The following is a 23,365-nucleotide window of genomic DNA, read 5'->3' as shown; positions in this document are numbered from 1 at the left end:
AACAGTATATTAGGGTGCGCATTTGTGATGTACCTTTTGCATTTCTTGCTTTTATGTTTTCATTTTCTTTAAAGGCAAAGAGAAAAGGTGAAGCGGTAGCCCAGCGTAGAGCCTGCGCCTACCGTCGTGTATTTTCGGTTTTCAAATGTTAAAAAACATAAGATGTTTTTCCTGTTCCTCAGTAAGAGGAAGGATTCGCTCTCTGCTAATGAACGAAGGTAGACGCACGTTATTTTAGAGCGTAATCGGCGGTAGCAATTTTGGTTATGAGAATAAGTGAAAAGCTTGTATTTTTGATGTGTGTAAAAGAAATAATACACTCTTATTTCGTTAGTGAAAAATTGAGTTATTATTCCAAATAGTACTGTAATAAGAAGAATTGAAGAAGCCCACCTGTGTACTACAGAGTTATCATGAAGGTCCGATTACCATATCATGGATATGGTAAAGATTTTGTAAGTGGATATGGGGATTGGACGTAGTATCATTAATTGGTAAGCATAAATCTACAACAAGAGAAAGAGCATGAACTAATATGAAACCATTGACAGGTACAGCCCAGCTTATTGTACTTGTCCAAGTGCAAAAAAATTAATCTTATTATTTCTGTATATCTAAACATTTTTATTATGTATTTTTTATTATATTATACCCACTTAGACCCTTTATCACAGCTATTCTCAACACTGTGAATAATGACTCTTTGATGTCTGTTGCTAAAATAACAGGTGAACAATCTGTGAGCTACACTCGTATTCAATAATGGTCCAACTTCTGTAGCGATATTTTTTGATCAACACAATCAAACGCCTTAGTTAAATAAAAAAAACATGCCTAGTGGTTGAAACCTTTTGTTTAAACCATCCAGTACCTCACAGAGAAAAGAGAATATAGCATTTTCAGTTGTTAAATATCTTTTAAAGCCGAACTGTACATTTGATACAAATTATGTTATATAAAATGATCCTTACATACACACCCTTTTCAATAACTTTAGCAAACACTAATGGCATAGAAAGAGATCTAAAATTGTCTACATTATCCCTTTTACCCTTTTTATAAACCTGCTTTACAACTGAGTAGTTTAATCGTTCAGGAAACTGGCTATTCCTAAAGGAAAAATTACAAATATCGCTAAGTACAGGGCTAACATGTGCACTATAATATATTCTGTTAGACACTCCATCATATTCATTGGAGTCCTTAGTCTTCAGTGACTTAATTATTGACTCAATCTTCCCCTTGTCTGTATCACAGAGGAGTAATTCAAACGTCAAACTCAGAAAGGCATTTTTCCAAGAGAGTTAGATGATTCCCTGTAGAAACGAAATTTTTATTTAATTCGCCAGCCATGGTCAGGAAATTATTGTTAAATGCTGTACACATATCTAATTCATCAGCAACAGAAATATTTTTACTACAAACTGACTATATATTGTCGACATAGAGCTGCTGACCAGTCACTTCCTTCACAACTGACTTTATGGTTTAGATTGTATCCTGTGAATTAGCTATTCTATTTGCATACCACATACTCTGTTCCTTCCTAATAACATTTTGAATCACCTTACAAAACTATCTGAAATGGGCTACTGTAGTGTGATTGTGATTACTTCTAACTTTTGATGTAATTCCCACTTTGTTCTAAACTATATCCTTATCCCAATAGTCAGCCACCCAGGTTGCCTTTTACTGCAAGTACCCTGTTTAGAATGTCCTAATGGAAAGCAACTCTCAAAGAGCATGAGAAATGTGTTAAGGGAAGCATTATATTTGTCATCTATATTCTTCACACTATAAACATCCTGTCACTCTTGTTCCTTGATGAGATTTAAAAATGTCTCTATTGCCGTTGGATTAACATTCCTGCATAGTTTGTAATTATATGTGACATTTGTTTGGGTAGGAAGGCCTTTTAGGGTTAAAATTGGTGCCTCATGGTCTGAAAGGCCATTCATCCTTTTACTAACAGAATGCCCATCTAGCAATCAACAGTGAATGAAAACACAGGTCTATGGTTGTGCTTCTGTTCCCCTGCACCCTTGTTGGAAAAAACACAGTCTCTATACGATCATATGCATATTGAAGTCACCACATATAACTAATTTCTGGTACTTCCTACAAAGTGAATCAAGAACTCTCTCTTGCTTGAGAAGAAATGCTCTGAAGTTAGAGTTAGGGGATATACAACCAACAAAAATTGGAAGTTTACTTTCACTACATTTAGCTGCTCCTGTACAACATTCTAATATCTGCTCAGTGCAGTGCTCTGATATGTCTATGAATTCAAATGGAATACTGTTTTTTACATAAATGGTCACTCCCCCACTCTACAAGCAAGTCTTTGAGAAACAGCCAGCTAATCTGTATCCCGGTTAAGGAAGCCTCTGAACTGTCAAATTATGTAAGTGTTGCTCAGATATACCAATAATTTCAGAGTCAACATCTACAAGCAGTTCACTAACTTTATCTCTATTACCTCTTATATTTTGATGAAATATGCTAATTCCTTCTCTACTTGGAAACATAACATCCTCTGAAGGTAATGCCCTAGTTAGAGGGACTTCCTTTAAGCAGGTATACCTATCAGCTGACTTCAATCTAAAAAAGTTGCAGCTCTAAAACCAACTACCACAGGAATTTTTCCATGAGTGATCCCACCCCCACGAACTACACTGTCACCTATAAGCATTGCCAACCTCCCCTTCCCATACCTATTGAGTTGCAGGCCATGCCTATTGAAACCCGATCTACTGATAGACTCAACTGGCACCAATGCAATGTGACCCATCCCCTCTAACATTAGTACCTTCTCCAGCCCCATGTTACTGCACCTAACAGCCGCATTAAGATGAGGCAGATCATGGTGCTGAAACAGTTGCATGAAATACATATTAGTGCCAGCAGGTTGAATAGCTATCTTTACCTGGTCACCACCTACATCATATTCCCAGTCCCTATCAAGACTATTCCCTGCTCCACCCACTACCACTACCTGAACAGTATGTTGCTAGGCATCCCAGATATGCTCAATAATGTTCATGTCTGGGGAATTTGGTGGCCAGCGGAAGTGTTTAAACTCAGAAGAGTGTTCCTAGAGCCACTCTGTACTGCTTCTGGACGTGTGGGGTGTCGCATTTTCCAGCTGCAATTGCTCAAGTCCGTTGGAATACACAATGGACATGAATGTATGCAGGTGATCAGACAGGATGCTTACATGTATGTCACCTGTCAGAGTCATATCAGTGCTTCCATATCAGTCCAACTGCACTCGCCCCACACCATTACAAAGCCTCCACCAGCTTGAACAGTCCCCTGCTGACATGCAGGTTCCATGGATCCGTGAGGTTATCTCCATACCCTAGCACTTCCATCCACTCGATACAATTTGAAACGAGATTCGTCGGACCAGGAAACATATTTCCAGTCATAAACAATGCAATGTAAATGTGTACAGGCCCACGCAAGGCGTAAAGCTTTGTGTCGTACAGTCATCAAGGATACAGGAGTGGGCCTTCGGCTCCGAAAGCCAATATCGATGGTGTTTCGTTGAATGGTTCGCATGCTGACACTTGTTGATGGCCCAGTATTGAAATTTGCAGCAATTTGCAAATTGTTGCACTTCTGTCACATTGAACGATTCTCTTCAGTCGTCGTTTGTCCCATTCTTGCACGATCTTTTTCCAGCCGCAGCGATATTGGAGATTTGATGTTTTACTGGATTTCCTGATATTCACAGTACACATTCGTGAAATAGTCATACGGAAAAATCCTCCTTCATCGCTACCTTGGAGATGCTGTGTCCCATTGCTCATGGGCCGACTATAACTCAACGTTCAAACACCCTTAAATCTTGATAACTTGCCACTACAGCAGCAGTAATCCATCTAACAACTACACCAGACAGTTGTCTTATATACATGCTGCCGACCACAGTACCATATTCTGCTTGTTTACATATCTCTGTATTTGAATAAGCATGTCTATATCAGTTTCTTTGGTGCTTCACTGTATTTGCAAACAGAACAATATCATAAGCAAACCCCTGGTTATTTAAGCTCTTTCCCAGAATTTCGATTCCCCTTGCTTTCCAATCCAATTCAGATATTGCTGTTTCTAGGACTGCTGAAAATAGTGTTTGAGATGTAGAGACACCTTGTTTTACATCCTTTTCGATGGTAAATTCGTTGGTTTGGCAAACAACTGCTACAAACATTTTGGATGTTTCGTATATGTTATATAGACTTTGATATAGCCCTGTTGTATTCCTTGTTCTCTTAGAACCTTAACACAGCTGCAGAACTGATAAAATCGGAACTCTTTTCAAAATCTCCGAAGACAAGCCAAAGAGATATATGGTACTCATTTGTTCTACTAACTGTTTTGTGGAGAGAGAGAGAATATGATCAATTGTATCTAATCCTGTGTAGAACCCAGCCGGCAAGTATTCAAGAGTAGATGGCTGGCAAGAATTCAAGATGGCCACCGAATGAGATCACAGGTATTTTCTTCGTCCCCTAAAACAACTTATTTAAGAGGAAATAGTGTCAAATTTAAATTTTCTTTCTTTCGTGTACTTGCTGTAGTGTCCTTTCTTGTCGCACAACTGAGTATTAGCATCTCAGCAGAGCTTGTTCTTGAAAAAATTCGTGTTATCTGACGTCCCGATAATCGCGACATAACCCGAAACTTTGCGTGACATAAACACAAAAAATTCTATTCAAGTTTTGTGCTAGTGCAAAATTCGTTATAAAAAGACAGTTACTAGTTTCATCAGTGTCTATTGTCGCAATAAAAGTGTAATTAAAAGTTTCTAAATCGTTGTTGTTGTTGTGGTCTTCAGTCCTGAGACTGGTTTGATGCAGCTCTCCATGCTACTCTATCCTGTGCAAGCTTCTTCATCTCCCAATACCTACTGTAACCTACATCCTTCTGAATCTGCTTAGTGTATTCATCTCTTGGTCTCCCTCTACGATTTTTACCCTCCACGCTGCCCTCCAATACTAAATTGGTGATCTCTTGATGCCTCAGAACATGTCCTACGAACCTATCCCTTCTTCTAGTCAAGTTGTGCCACAAACTTCTCTTCTCCCCAATTCTATTCAATACCTTCTCATTAGTTATGTGATCTACCCATCTAATCTTCAGCATTCTTCTGTAGCACCACATTTCGAAAGCTTCTATTCTCTTCTTGTCTAAACTATCTATCGTGCATGTTTCACTTCCATACATGGCTACATTCCATACAAATACTTTCAGAAACGACTTCCTGACACTTAAATCAATACTCGATGTTAGCAAATTACGCTTTCCTTGCCATTGCCAGTCTACATTTTATATCCTCTCTACTTCAACCATTATCAGTTATTTTGCTCCCCAAATAGCAAAACTCCTTTACTACTTTAAGTGTGTCATTTCCTAATCTAATTCCCTCAGCATCACCCGACTTAATTCGACTACATTCCATTATCCTCGTTTTGCTTTTGTTGATGTTCATCTTATATCCTCCCTTCAAGACACTATCCATTCCGTTCAACAGCTCTTCCAAGTCCTTTGCTGTCTCTGATAGAATTGCGATGTCATCGGCAAACCTCAAAGTTTTTATTTCTTCTCCATGGATTTTAATAACTACTCCGAATTTTTCTTTTGTTTCCTTCACTGCTTGCTCAATATACAGATTGAATAACAGGCTACAACCCTGTCTCACTCCGTTCCAAACCACTGCTTCCCTTTCATGTCCCTTGACTCTTATAACTGCCATCTGGTTTCTGTACAAAGTGTAAATAGCCTTTCGCTCCCTGTATTTTACCTCTGCCACCTTCAGAATTTGAAAGAGAGTATTCCAGTCGACATTGTCAAAAGCTTTCTCTAAGTCTATAAATGCTAGAACCGTAGGTTTGCCTTTCCTTAATCTTTCTTCTAAGATAAGTCGTATGGTCAGTCGTGTTTCAATATTTTTACAGAATCCAAACTGATCTTCTCCAAGGTCGGCTTCTATCAGTTTCTCCATTCGTCTGTAAAGAATTCGCGTTAGTATTTTGCAGCCGTGACTTATTGAACTGATAGTTCGGTAATTTTCACATCTATCAACACCTGCTTTCTTTGGGATTGGAATTATTACATTCTTCTTGAAGTCTGAGGGTATTTCACCTGTCTCATACATCTTGCAAAGCAGATGGTAGAGGTTTGTCAGGACTGGCTCTCCCAAGCCTGTCAGTAGTTCTAAGGGAATGTTGTCTATTCCCGGGGCCTTGTTTTGACTTAGGTCTTTCAGTGCTCTGTCAAACTCTTCACGCAGAATCATATCTCCCATATCATCTTCATCTACATCCTCTTCCATTTCCATAATATTGTCCTCAAGTACATCGCCCTTGTATAGACCCTCTGTATACTTCTTCCACCTTTCTACTTTCCCTTCTTTGCTTATAACTGGGTTTCCATCTGAGCTCTTGATATTCATGCAGGTGGTTCTCTTTTCTCCAAAGGTCTCTTTAATTTTCCTGTAGGCAGTATCTATGTTACCCCTGGTGAGATAAGCCTCTACATCCTTACATTTGTCCTCTAGTCATCCTTGCTTAGCCATTTTGCACTTCCTGTCGATCTCATTTTTGAGACGTTTGTATTCCTTTTTGCCTGCTTCATTTACTGCATTTTTATATTTTCTCCTTGCACCAATTAAATTCAATATTTCTTCTGTTACCCAAGGATTTCTACTAGCCCTCGTCTTTTTACTTACTTTATCCTCTGCTGCCTTCGCTACTTCATCCCTCAAAGCTACCCATTCTTCTTCTACTGTATTTCTTTCCCCCATTCCTGTCAATTGTTCCCTTATGCTCTCCCTGAAACTCTGTACAACCTCTGGTTCTTTCAGTTTATCCAGGTCCCATCTCCTTAAATTCCCACCTTTTTGAAGTTTCTTCAGTTTTAATCTACAGTTCATAACTAACAGATTGTGGTCAGAGTTCACATCTGCACCTGGAAATGTCATACAATTTAAAACATGGTTCCTAAATCTCTGTCTTACCATTATATAATCTATCTGAAACCTATCAGTATCTCCAGGCTTCTTCCATGTATACAACTTCTAAATCGTATTTAACTAAAACATTTCGTATTGTTTATTAGTTCGATAGGCGCAATCTAGGCCTAAATTTTCCAAGTTATAAACGTTTAAAATCGTGACCAAACATGCTTGATACGTAAATTCTCTAAAATCAAAGTAATTAATAATTCATTCTTCTCTCATTGTACCTCTAGACCAGTACAAAAACGACTGCACATAAGACATTTGTGTCGTTTTTTGTCAACATGCAACAAATCTCACATCCTTGACAAATTTTAAACATTCTTTAAACTTAATTATTCTTTCTAAACTGACCATGAGTGGAAATGTGGGAGCTGTTATAGGGTAGTGAGGGATTTGTTGCCAATCTTGTAGGAAATATTTTCACTAGGGGGGGGGGGGGGGAGAGAGTATACAGTGAGGAGAATGTTGGGAGAACAGAAAAGTCTCTCTCCTGGAACTGCACAGTATGCAGTAGGAACATTTCGACTGGGGAACAGGAAAAGAAAATATGTGCCCTTCAGGCACAGTTAGGGAAAGCAAGGAAGGATCAAGGGAGATATGGGGGCGGAGGGTGGTTGGAAACTGGAAGCTAGTAGGAGGATAGGAAGAAAGAGAACGCGATCTGACAGTTTCATCATCAACACCAAAAACAGGTATCTACCACTGCCAGAGTTAAGTCGAGAAGAGCCTCAGGTAGAACGAGGAGCAGAAAATGTGCAGCACACCTCAACCAAGGCCAAGAAGCCTAGGAGGGCACAAAGTGTTAGGAAGAAGAAAGTGCTGCTGCTAGGTGGTAGCCATGGGCGATGTGTAGGCCCTCAGTTACAGGAAAATTTAGGGGCAGCGTACCAGGCCACCAGTATCTTCAACCGAATGCAGGGCTGAGTCATGTGATAGAGGACTTAAGGTCATTATGTAAGGACTTTACCAAAGAGGACCATGTAGTGATAGTAGATGAGGCAGGAAACAATTTGGACAGGGATGATTGGCCACACCTCGATTGAGCTGTGAGGCTTGTTTCTCTGGTTCCTGTCGGGATTATCAACAGATGGGGTTTCACTAGGCATGGCCTACACCTAAACAGGACTGGGAAAGGAAGATTAGTACAGCTGATTGATGAAAGTATAGGCGGTAGAACTCAGGCCACACATGGTCAAATACCTGTTGTCATGGGCAGGAAAAGTAAATCTTTTTTAGGATGAATCCAGACAAGTTCCCCTGCCTAAAGAATATCTCCAGCACTTTGAAAAATACTGAAACAATCACTCACAAGACAGATTTTAACACTCCAAATATCACACATACCAGATGTCACGAAGAAAAACAAACAATTGGAAAGAGTAACATGGGGCATTTCACATACTTAACAATCCTCCATCAAAACATGCAATGAATAAAAAATAAAATACAACTATTAGAGATTGAGCTCCAATCTTTGAACTGCACAGTAGTTTCTGTTACTGAGCACTGATGCAGAGAGAGGAACACAGTTTAAATTAATACATGACCTCAGTACAGCAAGTGAGAACAAACACTTTGAAATATCACCTATTGACTTAACAGTGCTTGATATCACCAAGAAATTAATTATTTTATGTGTGTATAGATCTCCAAGTGGTAGTGTGGGCACTTTTTTCAATAAATTAACAGAAGGTCTAGATGAAGTCTCAAGTACAAAGGACAACATAATTCTGTGTAGGGACATTAACATCAACACTAATATCATAAATGAATCCAGCAGCTCACTCATAAATATCTGTCAAAGTTTTGGCATGTACCTATTGATTAATAGTGCAATAAGGGTTACTACAATGACTGCATCAGTTATTGACCTTGTGACCACAAATATGGACAGGGAAAAATGTGATGTAGTTGTAAAAGATCTCAGACTATCAGTCCGTCTCTGTCAAATAACATCAGAAAAAATCAGGCATCGAATCATTCCCTAAACTACAAGCCTACAAACATCATTCATAAATCAAAATACTAAATTTTTAAAAGGAACTAACAAAACAAAGCTGGGATGAAGTGTATAACGAAATCAATGTGAATATGAAATTCTCTAAATTCTCCACATTATTTAAATTGAAAATTGAAAAGCCATTTCCAAAAGTATGCATGTCTGTCTCAACATCTTACAAAACAGATGGATAACTGCAGGTATTAAGAAGTCCTCCCAAACACTTAAATACTTCAGTTGCATGAAAAAGAGTTGCAATGATACAGAATTCTTAAATTTCTATCACAGATACAAAAAGGTCTATAGGAAGGTGCTGATTTCTGCAAAAAAGTCATTTAATGACAAAAGAATATGTAATGCAGAGAATAAAAGCAGAGCAGTCTGGGATGTTATAAAAAATGAAACATGGAGAGGCAAACAAACCCAGAATAACATACTGCTAAGGGAGGGGGAATAGGTAATAAATGATCCACAACACTTAACAAACTATGTAAATCAACATTTTTCAAGTACTGCAAAGATGTTACAGCAAAAATTCCCCAAAACAAATAATATAACACCTGTAAATAATGTTGAACTAAATACAATGATGTTACTTCCAACCACAGAGAAGTCAATAAAACTGTTCAAAAACTAAAAAATAAAAAGCAGGAGGCTTACATGAAGTACAAATGTGTGTACTGAAACAATGCATAGAGATTATACAAGGCCCCTTAACAAGTATAATAAATGAATCCTTCACATCAGGGACATTTTCAGAGCCGTTAAAGCAGGCAAGAGTTTTGCCTTTACTTCAGAAAGGTAATGCAAAATAAATAGAAAATTACTGGCTCATTTCCCTGCTATCGCCATTCTCAAAAATAATAGGAAGTAAATATGAAAGACAGATTAATGAATTATCAAAATAAATATAATCTTTTAAGTGAATCACAGTTTGGTTTCCAAAGTTGCAAAAATACAGTCAGCCATAGTAGAATTCACAAAGGTTGTACTTGATGCTTCTGACAAAGAAGAGTGTGTCACAGGCATTTTTTTGGATCTTTCTAAGGCCTTTGATACAGTTGATCACAGGATTCTATTAAATAAATCAGAAGCATTAGGAATAAGAGGGGCAGCGAATGACTGCTTTCGATCATACCTAGCAGATAGGATACAAAGAGTAGGGAAAACACATACATCAAATAGTTCTAAACATTTAGTAAAACACTTATCAGAACCAAAACACATTAATATAGGGGTTCCACAAGATAGCGTATTAGGACCAATACTATTCCTGATATACATAAATGACTTTCCGAGTAGTGTTACTCAAGGTGAAAAAATTCTCTTTGCTGATGACAGCAATATTATAGTCAGTGAGAAAACAAGAGAACTCATTGCAGAGAAAGCAAATGAAGCTCTCAAGGAAGTTTATGATTGCTCAATAAGCAATAAAGCGACATGCCATGAATTTCAGTTTGAAGAGGGGAAATTACAATATTAAATTAAATGTAGATAGCAGCTCTATAGACTGTGTAACAAATGCAAAATTTCTAGGTATGGCTATTAATTCTCATTTGAATTGGTATGAACACACAAATGTACTTGCAAACAGAATGTCATCAGTATGTTATGCCCTTAGAATCCTATTACCAGATTGTAGTTTAGTTGCATACTATTCATATGTACACTAAATTCTTAGCTATGACATTATTTTTTGGGGAACAAATGCATAAAATATTAACATAATTTTCAAACTACAGATAAGAGCCATAAGAATCATAACCAAAGTCGAGCTCATTGTAAAGATCTGTTCAAAAGACTTGGGATTTTAACTGCTCCATGTGAATACATTTACCAGTCAGTTGTACACATCAAAAATAACATTGGTAATTACACCACAAACAGTTCTGTCCATGACCATGGAACAAGAGCTATGCTCAACTTACATTTGCCAAGAAAAAATAAACATAAAACTCAAAACAGCATTTTCTACCAAGGAATAAAACTGTACAATGAATCACCAAAAGAGATAAAAGAAACTACAAAAATACACTTATTTAAAAAGGCAGCTCATAAGTACCTGTTGTGGAATACATTTTATACATTGAAGTATTACTTAGATAAAACAGACTAGGGGTCTGGCAAAAAATGTTATACAAGTAAATAATAATAATGAATATAAAATATCCAGCATTCCACATAACACCTTCACACTATGATTTTTCCTTCTTTTTTCCTTTTCTAGAAAAACTAACCCCCAAGCTATGCATTGCACAATACTAACACCTCTTCCTCTTTCTGAGCTCAACATCTCACTCATTATAGAGGGATGCTGACTCAGTTTTTCAGGATAGCAAGTGGGAAGTTGTGGTACAGGCAATGGCCTTAGAGATCACCAGAGAGAGAGAGAGAGAGAGTGTGTGTGTGTGTGTGTGTGTGTGTGTGTGTCTGTGTAGTGAGTGAAATGTCATCAAACAATGTGTGTATAGTGCTTGCAGTGACTGATAGTGAGATATGAGTGAACAGTGTGGCATTACATTATTTAATAAGTTATTTGTAAAACAAGTATTGTATACCAGGAGTAAATCTAATGGTTGTCTCTAACTAGAAGTCTGTAAATGTATGTGTATTCGAATTAGCTTATTTTAAATTGGTCTAAACTAGTAAATACTTTGACATTTCCTATATCCTTGTAAAAGGAGATCTACAGATGAATAACGCTACTACTACTACTGCTACTACTATCTCAGTGGTATGAGCCAAGTCAAGTGTAGTTCTCAATCTGGTAGTCAAAATCCATTCAAAACTTCGTACAGTGTGGACAAAAGGATGAGAGGGCGATAGTTCTATATATATTTACCACTATCTTTCTTATGGTGTTGTTGATGTGGTCTTCAGTTCAAAGACTGGTTCGATACAGCTCTCAATGATACTCTATCCTGTGCAATCCCATTCATCTCCAAGTAACTACTGCAACCTACATCCTTCCCAATCTGCATACTGTATTCAAATCTTTGTCTCACTCTATTATTTTTACCCCCCCCCCCCCCCCCCCCCACATGCTTTCATCCAGTACTAAGCTGCTCAGCCCCTGATGTCTCAGAATTCGTCACACGAATCAACCTGTTCTTTAGTCAGGTTGTGCCACAAATTCCTTTTCTCCCCAATTCTATTCAGTACCTCCTCATTAGTTATGTAATCTAACGATCTACTCTTGAGAATTCTTGCAAAAGCTTCTGTTCTCCTCTTCTATAAACTGTTTGTTGCCCACATTTCACTTCCATTTGTGGCCACACTTCATACAAATACTTTCAGAAAAGAGTTCCTGACACTTACATCTATACTCAACGTTACCAAATTTGTCTTCTTCAGAGATGCTTTCCTTGCCATTGCCAGTTTAAATTTTGTATCCTCTCTACTTTGACCATCATCAGTTATTTTGCTACCCAAACAGTAAAACACATCTACTACTTTAAGTTTTTCATTTCCTAATATAATACCCTCAGCATCACCTGATTTAATTCGACTACATTCCATTATCCTCATTTCGCTTTTGTTGATGCTCATCTTCCATCCTCCTTTCAAGACACTGTCCACTCAGTCCAACTACTCTCCCAAGTCCTTTGCTGTCTCTGACAGAATTACAATGTCATCAGCAAATCTCAAAGATTTTATTTCCTTTCCCTGGACTTTAATTCCTACTCCAAATCTGGTTTCTGTACAAATTGTAAATAGCCTTTCGCTCCTTATATTTTACTCCTGCCACCTTTAGCATTTGAAAGAAAGTATTCTAGTCAACATCGACAAAAGCGTAGGTTTGTCCTTCCTTAACCTATCTTTTATGAGCAGTCATAGTGTCAGTATTGCCTCTTGTGTTCCTACAGTTCTTCAGAATCAAAACTGCTCTTCCTCATTGTCGGCTTCTACCAGTTTTTCCATTCTTGTGTAAAGAACTGATGTTAGTATTTTGCAATCGTGCTTATAAAGTGATAGTTCGGTAACTTTCACACATGTCAGCAGCTGCTTTCTTTAGAATTGAAATTACTACATCTTTCCTGTACTTCACCTGCCTCATACATCTTGCTCACTAGATGGAAGAGTTTTGTCATGGCTGGCTCTCCCAAGGCTATCAGTAGTTTTAATGGAATATTGTCTGCTCCTGTGGCCTTGGTTAGACTTAGGTCTTTCAGTGCTCTGTCAAATTCTTCACAAAGTAATCTCCCATCTCATCTTCATCTATGTCCTCTTCATTTCCATAATATTGCCCTCAGTTACATCTCCCTTGTATAGACCCTGTATATACTACTTCCACCTTTCAGCCTTCCCATCATTGCTTTGGACTGGTTTTCTATCTAATCTCTTGATATTGATACAGGAGGTTCTGTTTTCTCCAAATGTCTCTTTAATTTTCCTGTACGTGGCATCTATCTTTCCTAGTGGTATATGCTTACATTTGTCCTCTAGCCATTCCTGCTTAGCCATTTTGCAATTCCTTTTAATCTCATTTTTAAACACTTGTATTCTCTTTTGCCTGCTTTATTTATGGCATTTTTACATTTTCTCCTTTCATCAATTAAATTTAGTATTTCTTGTGTTAGCAAAGGATTTCTACTAGCCCTCCCCTTTCCATCTACTTGATCCTGTGTTGCCTTCACTATTTCATCTCTCAAAGCTACCCATTCTTCTTCTACTGTATTCCTTTCCACTGTACTTGTCAATCGTTCCCTAATGCTCCCTTTGAAACCTTATACAACCTCTGGTCCTCTGAGTTTATCTAGGTCTCACCCCCTTAAATTCCTATCTTTTTACAGTTTCTCAGCTTTAATCTACTGTTCACAACCAATAAATTGTCCACATTTCCCATGGAGATGTGTTACAATTTAAAATCTAGTTCCGAAATCTCTGTCTTATCATCATACAATCAGTCTGAAACCTTCTGGTGTTTAGAAGTCTGCCAGCCGTAGTGGCCTACAGTCTGGAGCCGAGCGACCACTACGGTCGCAGGTCTGAATCCTGCCTCGGGCATGGATGTGTGTGATGTCCTTAGGTTAGTTAGGTTTAATTAGTTCTGAGTTCTAGGCGACTGATGGCCTCCGAAGTTAAGTTGCATAGTGCTCAGAGCCATTTGTTTGCAAGTCTCTTCCACATGTATAACCTTCTTTCATGATGCTTAAATTGGGTGTTGCTGTGATTAAATTCTGTTGTGTGCAAAATTATAGCAGATGGCTTCCTATTTTATTCGTTTTCCCCAGTTCATATTCACCTACTATTTTTCCTTCTCTTCCTTTTCCTACTATAGAATTCCAGTCCCCCATGACGATTAAATTTTCGGCGCCCTTAACTATCTGAATAATTTCTTTTGTTTCATCATACTTTTCCTCAATCTCCTCCTCATCTGCAGAGCTAGTTGGCATAAAAACTTGTACTACTATGTTTGTTGTGAACTTCGTGTATCTTGGGTACAATAATATGTTCACTATGCTGCTCATAGTAGTTTATCCACGTTCCTATTTTTTAATTCATTATTAAACCTACTCCTGCTTTATGCCTATTCGATTTCGTATTTATAAGCCTGTATTCACCTGACCAGGAGTCCTATTCCTCCTGAAGCCAAACTTCAATAACTCCCACTATATCCAACTTTAACCCATCCATTTCCCCTTTTTAAATTTTCTAACCTACCTGCCTGATTAAGGGATTTGACATTCCATGCTCTGATCCATAGAACGCCAGTTTTGTTTCTCCTAATAATGACATCCTCCTGAGTAGTCCCCACATGGAGATCTGAATGGGGGACTATTTTACCTCCAGAATTTTTTATCCGCGAGGATGCCATCATCATTTAACCATACAGTAGATGTACATGCCCATGGAAAAAACTACGGCTGTAGTTTCGTTGGTTTCAGGGATTTGCAGTACTAGCACACCAAAGCCAGTTTGGTTGATGTTACAAGACAGATCGGTCAATCAGCCCAGCTGTTGCCACTGCAGCTACTGAAAAGGCTGCTCCCCCCTTCAGGAACAACATGTTTTTTGGGCCTCTCAACGGACACCCCTCCATTGTGATTGGATCTACAGTTTGGCTATCTGAATCACTGAGGCACGCAATCCTCCCCACCAATGGCAAAGTCCATTGTTCATGGGGGGGGGGGGGGGGAGTGGGGGAGGGAAGGGTGTAGAAACGACCTCTAAAAAGCAAACCTGCAATCAGTCGACAAACAGGCACACTGACACTGTTGCTCCCACAGAAGGAGATAAAACTGAGGAAAATAGTTTCCAATTTTTTGAACCAGTGACACTCGTTTTGTCAGGTAGGTTCATCGAGGAAGCAGCTTAGTAAAATACGTTCTTCGAAGTTTCTATAGGGAAACATTCTAGTCCCCAAAACTAAGTTCAGTTACACACATGGTCACGTCAACAAAAGTCGTTTCAGGTGTATTCTGTTCTGTTATCATCCTTATTGCAGTGATCGACTTTTCAGTAGTGATTCAACGTGATGTTCAAATGAAACGATGTGTGACTGCATCCATTGTCCCAATGTGTGGTGCGTGCTGATAGGGGATATGTTGTCCAGTTAGTCACTATTGTATTGGGTGTTAATCCATTTCACAACACTGGCTATCTTGGAACTTACTAGCCTCTGTACCTGCACCAGATCTCTGCCAAAGGTATCCACCATAGTTCCCCGCCAATTCATGCAAATCTACCTTTTATTGAAGACCAATACTGAGAAAATGTACTTCTTGAAATCCAACAAACACATAACAGTTGTGGTTACAGCTCACTCAAAACATAAATACAACTAAACCTAACCCCCAGTTCTTTAAAGAATCAAACTCCCATGTATAAAAGAGCTTAAAAATTCTGATCACTTAATGAGTTAATGTGTTAAATATTTGATGTTAAGTACACTTACTTTCAGAAAAAAATAGAACATCATGAATGACTAGAGACAGGACGTTCATATTCACGGGACATGTACATGCAGAAATGATTAGCATTTGCACCATGTCGCCGACAGCTTAAAGGTCATCATCAATATCACATCGCATCACCACCTACCGGCAAAATGTGCCTGTGGCTCTCGTTGTCACTATAAACCGAAGGCAACTGATCAGTGTGACTTGAGCAGACATGCAGGATGCCTCGTAAACATAGGCGAAAACCATACAATCAAATAAGTGGGTTTGAAAAAGGGCGCACTATTGGCATGAGAGAATATGATGCATCCATCCAGGAAATTGCTGCTCGTGTGGGATGAAGTGTTTCAACAGTGTAGAATGGTTCATGGAAAGTCGTAGAGTATGACTAGGTGGGTAAGGTCGCACAACCTAGACAAACCCCGAGAAGATATTCGACATACCATCTGAATGGCACTGCATCTGCATCCTTCTCGGCTCTGGCGCAACAGTGGAACAATGTAACATATCGCATATTATAAGGGATGATAGCCCATCGCCATTTACACTGAAGCGCCAAAGAAAGTGGTATAGGCCTGGTTATTCAAATACAGAGATATGTAAACAGGAAGAACACACCGCTGCAGTTGGGAACACGTATATAAGGCAACGAGTGTCTGGTCCAGTGTTAGACTGGTTACTGCTGCTTCAATGGCAGGTTATCAAGATTTAAGTGGGTCTGAATGTGTTGTTATTGTCGGCTCAGGAGCGATGGGACACAGCATCTCCAAAGCAGCCATGAAGCAGGGATTTTCCCCTACGACCATTTTACGAGTGTACAATGAACATCAGGAATCTGGTAAAACATCAAATTTCTGACATCGATGCAGCTGGAAAAAGATCCTGCAAGAACAGGATCAACGACAACTGAAGAGAATCGTTCAGTGTGAAGTGCAACCCTTCCGCAAATTGCTCCAGATTTCAATGCTGTGCCATCAGCAAGTGTCAGCATGTGAACCATTCAACGAAACGTCATCAATATGGGCTTTTGGATCCGACGGCCCACTCGTGTACCCTTGATGACTACACAAGAAAAAGCTTTATGCCTCACCTGGACCTGTCAACACCGACATTAGTTTGCTGATGACTGGAAACATGTTGCCTGTTAGGACGAGTCTCACTTCAAATTGTATCGAGCAGAATCCCTGGACCCTGTATCGCAGCAGGGGAGTGTTCAAGTTGGTGGAGGCTCTGTAATGGTGTGGGGCGTGTGCAGTTGGACTGATATGGGACCACTGATACATCTGGATACGACTCTGACAGGTGACACATATGTAAGCATCCTGTCTGATCACCTGCATCCATTCATGTCCATTGTGCATTCCGAAGGACTTGGGCAATTCCAGCAGATCAATGTGACAATCCAGAATTGCTACAGAGTGGGTCCAAGAACACTCTTATGAGTTTAAACAGTTCCGCTGGCCACCAAACTCAAATGGTTCAAATGGCTCTGAGCACTATGCGACTTAACTTCTGAGGTCATCAGTCGCCTAGATCTTATAACGAATTAAACCTAACTAACCTAAGGACATCACACACATCCATGCCCGAGGCAGGATTCGAATCTGCTACCGTAGCGGTCGCCCAGCTCCAGACTGCAGCGCCTAGAACCGCACGGCCACTCCGGCCGGCTGCCACCAAACTCCCCAGACATGAACATTATTGAGCATATCTGTGATGCCTCACGACATGCTGTTCAGAAGAGATCTCCTCCCCCTCGTACTCATATGGATTTATGGACAGCCCTGCTGGATTTGTTGTGCCAGTTCCCTCCAGCTCTACTTCAGACGTTAGTCGAGTCCATGCCACGTCGTGTTGCGGCACTTTTGCGTGCTCGCGGGGGCCCTACACGATATTAGGCAGGTGAACCAATTTTTTTTGCTCTCCAGTGTTTTATGGCATACGTTACATGTGCGTCGTCCACTTCTCCGCCTACCTTTGACGAAAGTGCAGAAACATGCTAGACAGCAATGGTGTGTGGAATGATGTCACTGGGGACACTAAAGGCATCAGATAGTGTTTTCAGACGAATCCAGGCTCTGTTTGTTTGAAAATGATGGCCGCATTTGGTTCCGTCGCCGACAGGTGGAGTGACATCACAGTGACTGCATTCACACAAAACACATGGCGCCAACTCACAGCCTTATGGTGTTGGGTGCTGTTGGGTACAATCATACATCACAACTGGCGCGTGTCCAGGGCACTGTGACCAGTTTGTACTATGTAATGATATCCTGTGACCTCAGCGATACCATTTCTGCACAACATCTGAGGCGACATTTCTCAGCAAGACAGTGCACGACCACATGATGCTGTAGGTTCACGTGCCTTCTTGGTGTCAGGATGTCAACCTTTTATTCTGACCCACCAGATCACCAGACTTGTTGCAAACCAAAAATGTATGGGATACGCTGAAACCATGGGTGCAGGACAGTGACCCATGCCTGCCACCACAGATGAACATTGGAACCAAGTGAATGCAGCACAGATGGCTACAACACAGGATGCCTTTGGCACCTTATACGTGTCGATGCCATCGTGCATCGAGCAACTTATCAGGGCCCACTGCAGACCCTGTGCCTACCAGGCAACAGGATATATGCCGAGCTGAGGTGTCTGAAATGCCAATCATTTCTGCAGAACATATTAATGTACATGTCCTCTGAATATGAACATCTTATCTCTAGTCGTTCAAGGTGTTCTGTTTTTTCTGAACATGAGTGTATTTAAAACCTTTATGGACGAAGACGCAACCCTAAACTGTTTTATACAGTGGCAAAATTTTGTAGGTATCTTCAGTGGTATACGTGAATACATTCTGCAAAGTAGGTAGCGAATAGATTTAGTAGTAAAGAAATAATAAACCAAAACGTCATGCTTGATGCTGAAATTTTACCACATGAAAAACGAACATATAATAACCGATAAATTGTTTTCCTTTCATAATTTTGTTGGTCTTTTATTGAGAAAGAGTTTAGAAAAGGTTTGAAATAAAGCTTAAAGTATGTTATAAGTCGCTATGTGCTCTCATCATCAGACACTGGATGAGTATAGTCAGGAAAATTATCACTCCACTTTAAGAAAAGTTACTTTTTGGAAAATTATCACTCCACTTTAAGAAAAGTTACTTTTTCATGCATCTCAATGTTCATGACGTCATGTCTCCTGAACTATGGTGCTGTACAGTGGTTTTTAGATACATCCGGTAGTGTATGTGGGTACTGTCTGTGAAATGCGTTGCGAATATAGTTAATAATAGAGTAGCAATAAAGTAAAATGCAATGTCTGATGGAGACGTTTTACTGCATAGAAGACGCAAAGTGGTCCCATTCACTAGTTCTGGATAAGTATAATCTAGGTAATTTCGCGCCGTGAGTTAAGCTGCCTCAAAGCATACACATACTTTATTTTGTTAAATCCTTAGTGTAAAGTTATTCCACTTAATGAGTAGATTATGACAGCATTTCAAATTTTCAAATTTGGTCAATAATAATATGAATTACTGGAAATCCATGTTGTTAGACAAGTTTTCTGCAGCTGGAGCTATGTGGTAGTTTTAGCCATTTACTAATTACACTGGTGTGCAAAACATAAGAACGAAAATAACTTTTGCATGATGGTTCACTGTTAAGTAACATAGCTTAATGAAACTTGGAACATACTAGTACACAGAAATAACTGCTATACAGTATAGTACAGAAAATAATTGAAAGAAATAAACAATGAGATGCACGAAAGGACACTCTTATTCAAAGAGAATAGTTATGAGGGTTGGAACTTTAACAGTGGCAACTATTTATTTCCAGCTCATACAAAACAGATACGTGTTTCAAAGTTTTACTGACCTTCAAAGTAGCCGCCAACATTTTGTATAACCCGTTGCCAGCGATTTGAAAGTCGTAGGATACTCTTAGCAGTGCTAGTTGTGTTGACAATTCGAGCAGCGCGGTCTATTGCCCGACGAATTTGTAGCAGTTCTAAAGCGAATGCCGTGAAGTGTTGCTTCAGTTTAGAAATCGAGTTGAACTCACGAGGGCGTAAGTCAGGGGAGTGCAGTAGGTGGTATAGCACTTAGCAGCCCCATCAGTCAAACAAATCAGCAAAAGCTTGCACTGTACATGCTTGAGCATTGTTCTACAAAATGATGCTCAGTTCCTGCAGGAAGTCTCATCACTTCTGTCTCTAAGCTGGTCGTAGGGTGTGTCCCAAAAATGAACAGCATAGAGACAGAAGTGATGACACTTTCTGCAGGACCTGACCATCATTTGTCTAAGGCGCTGCAGTCATGTACTGTGCAGCTGGTCCCAGCGGAGGTTCGAGTCCTCCCTTGGGCATGGGTGTGTGTGTTGGTCCTTAGGATAATTTAGGTTACGTAGTGTGTAAGCTTAGGGACTGATGACCTTAGCAGTTAAGTCCCATAAGATTTCACACACATTTGAAAATTTTTTTTGGCCATCATTTTGCAGGACAATGCTTAAGCACGTACAGTGCAAGCTGTTACCGATTTGTTTGACTGATGGGGCTGCTAAGTGCTATACCACCTACTGCACTCCCCTGACCTAAGCCCTCGTAAGTTCAACTGGATTTTTAAATTGGAGGAAACACTTCACGGCATTTGCTTCAGAGCTGCCACAAATTCGTCGGGCAATAGACCACGCCGTTCGAACTGTCAACATGATTGGCACTGCTAAGAGTATCCTGCGACTTTCACATGGCTGGCAATGGGTTATACACAATGCTGGTGACTACTTTGAAGGCCATTAAAACTTTGAAACACGTATCTATTTTGTACAAGCTGTAAATAAATAGTTACCACTATTAAAGTTCCAAGCCTTGTGTACTGAAGTCACCACTTTTTAATACGATCCCCTGCACATTACGAAGGGCAGGACGTGACTCTGAATAGAGTGCATAATCACCATGGATTGCATTGCATGCTCTGCACTTGGCTTCCATACTAGCTGCCAAGCAGGGTAGCTGCACGGTCTGAGGCGTCTCGTCACAGTCGGAGTTTCGAGTCCTCACTCAGGCAAGGATGTGTGTGTCGTCCTTAGGGTAAGTTAGTTTAAGGTAGATTAAGTAGTGTGTAAGCTTAGAGACCCATGACCTCTGCTTACCACAAGTTTACAATTTTTCCATACTTGGCCACAAGGTTGACAAGAATGTGGTAGGGTGTTCCATTCCTGCACCAGTGCAGTTAACAACTGCTGGTTGGTGCATTTTTTTAGTGATCAGTGTTCTGACTGATTTGATATGGCCTGTCTCGGATTCCTGTCCTGTGCCAGCCTCTTCATCCCAGAGCAGCACTTGCAACCTACATCCTTTATCATTTGCGGAATGTGTTCCAATCCCTGTTTTCCTCTACACTTATCACCATCTACAGCTCCCTCTAGTACCATGGAAGTTATTCTGTGATGTCTTAACAGGTACCCTACCGTCCTCTCCCTTCTGCTTGTCAGTGTTTTCCATATATTCCGTTCCTTGCCGATTCTCCAGAAAATCTCATTCCTTACCCTATAAGTCCTCCTGATTTTCAACGTTCGTCTGTAGCATCACATCGCAAATGCTGCTACTCTCTTTTCTTTCGGTTTTCCCACTGTCCATTTTTCGCTACCATACGATAATGTGCTCCATAATTTTTCAGAAATATCTTCCTCTAATTAAGATCTATGTTTGATACTAGTAGACTTCTCTTGGCCAGGAGTACCCTTTTTGACAGTGCTAGTCAGGCAGTAGTAGCCGACCGCGACAGTTGCAGCAACAGGTAATTAAACCGATTTTGTGACATTTGCGAGTTCCTAACCGGGAGCGAATTTTATTATATTATCTGTGTGCTTTAATAATTTATTTTCTTGAGTTTCTGCGCGTAAATTTAAAATCTAATAGCCACAGCTCTCGCGTTTTCGTTTGCATTAGAAAGTAAACCGATTTTGTGATATATTACAAGTTCCTTATCAGGGGCAAATTATTTAGTTTCACCTGAGTGCTTCGGTAGTTAGGTTCTTGAATATCTGCGTATTACTAGACACAGTTAGTGCGTTTCCGTCAGGGTCTGCTGTAGATTTCCGTAGCGCGATGTAGTAAATTTGGTTTTTTGGTAGGTAGTTTATTTTTTAAAGTTTAGGGGGATAGGAACTCGTGAATGAGACTACCCCTGATTTTCGATCCGAAGTAAAATTGCCAAAAGAAAATTTATTTCTATGTGAACAAATTTCTATTAAAGTTTTCTAAGTCGCCAAAAGAAAGTGTTTTTAATGCAGTATTGAGAATGTAACTTTTCACAACCGTATCGGACAATATGGGTCAATTTACTACAGAAATAACAACCTTGGATAATTTTTGAGATTTAACAGAGTGAATTTGCTTTTAGAATCCCTTTTTACCTAATTTTACAGTAGGCTGTGTAGATCTTCGTTTTCTCTTGATAGCTGCTGGTCAGGCTATTGTCTCCGTTGACTTTCTCCCTCCGATTCTTGAAGTAGGTAGGTATGGAAATGATTTTTTTCTAACTCTTGTTCTTGCTGTCTTTCATATTCATTTATTGCTTGTACTTATTTACGACCATACGAAATTGAGTTGCAATGAAATCTGACATTATCGAATCTTCAAACTGGTCAATATCATTTACAAGAATACATCAGTCACTTGCACTGTTCCTATGAACTGCTCTACGTGTTATCACAGTAAGAGATCTTAATTGCAACATCTGCCACTGTCGACTGGCGGACGTCTATCGACGCTACCGCACCTCTTTGGTCAGAGATAGCAATGCCTTGTCTTCGCTGCTTCCGACCAAAGAGAGCGTTTACAAGAAAATTTATTTATTTATTTTAATATTAATTTACAAAAATGATAATTTAAATAATTAATTGCGTAATTTCATTTGAATAAAAAAATAAACATTTTCCTTTTTCGTCATTTGCGTCAGTGGGGAAGGGTCTGTTCCACTACACCGCCCCCTACTGTTCACTGACGCATGAGGTCACTTTCCTTGGTTCATGTGGATAGTGAACAGTACCTTTTACACTTTTACATATATCTATATAGATATCTAAGAAAAAATTCAGCTCTGCTCTAAATCTAATTGAAGAAGTGCTATACTAGGTGATATTCTTAACTACTACAAAAAAATTTTGTTACATAAATTCATACATATATACACATATATATATTACATACAAAAAAGATTTTTGGGTTTTACAATTGCGTTTTTTCCTCATTTTCTCGGTTGGCGAATCCTCAGATTCGTCCTGTTGGGATTGGATACCCATTGTTTCCCTTACGGTTGGCGGTCGGCAGACTTTTGGTCCCTGGGACCATTGTTTGGCTCGTGCGTCTAAGGCATGCATTGTCTTATCCCACACTGTTGTTCCTGTCCTCGCGCATGACCGCGTTGTC

This window comes from Schistocerca serialis, chromosome 2 (assembly GCF_023864345.2).
Source record: "Schistocerca serialis cubense isolate TAMUIC-IGC-003099 chromosome 2, iqSchSeri2.2, whole genome shotgun sequence".
Lineage (NCBI taxonomy): Eukaryota > Metazoa > Arthropoda > Insecta > Orthoptera > Acrididae > Schistocerca > Schistocerca serialis.
This window is presented reverse-complemented; position numbering follows the sequence as displayed.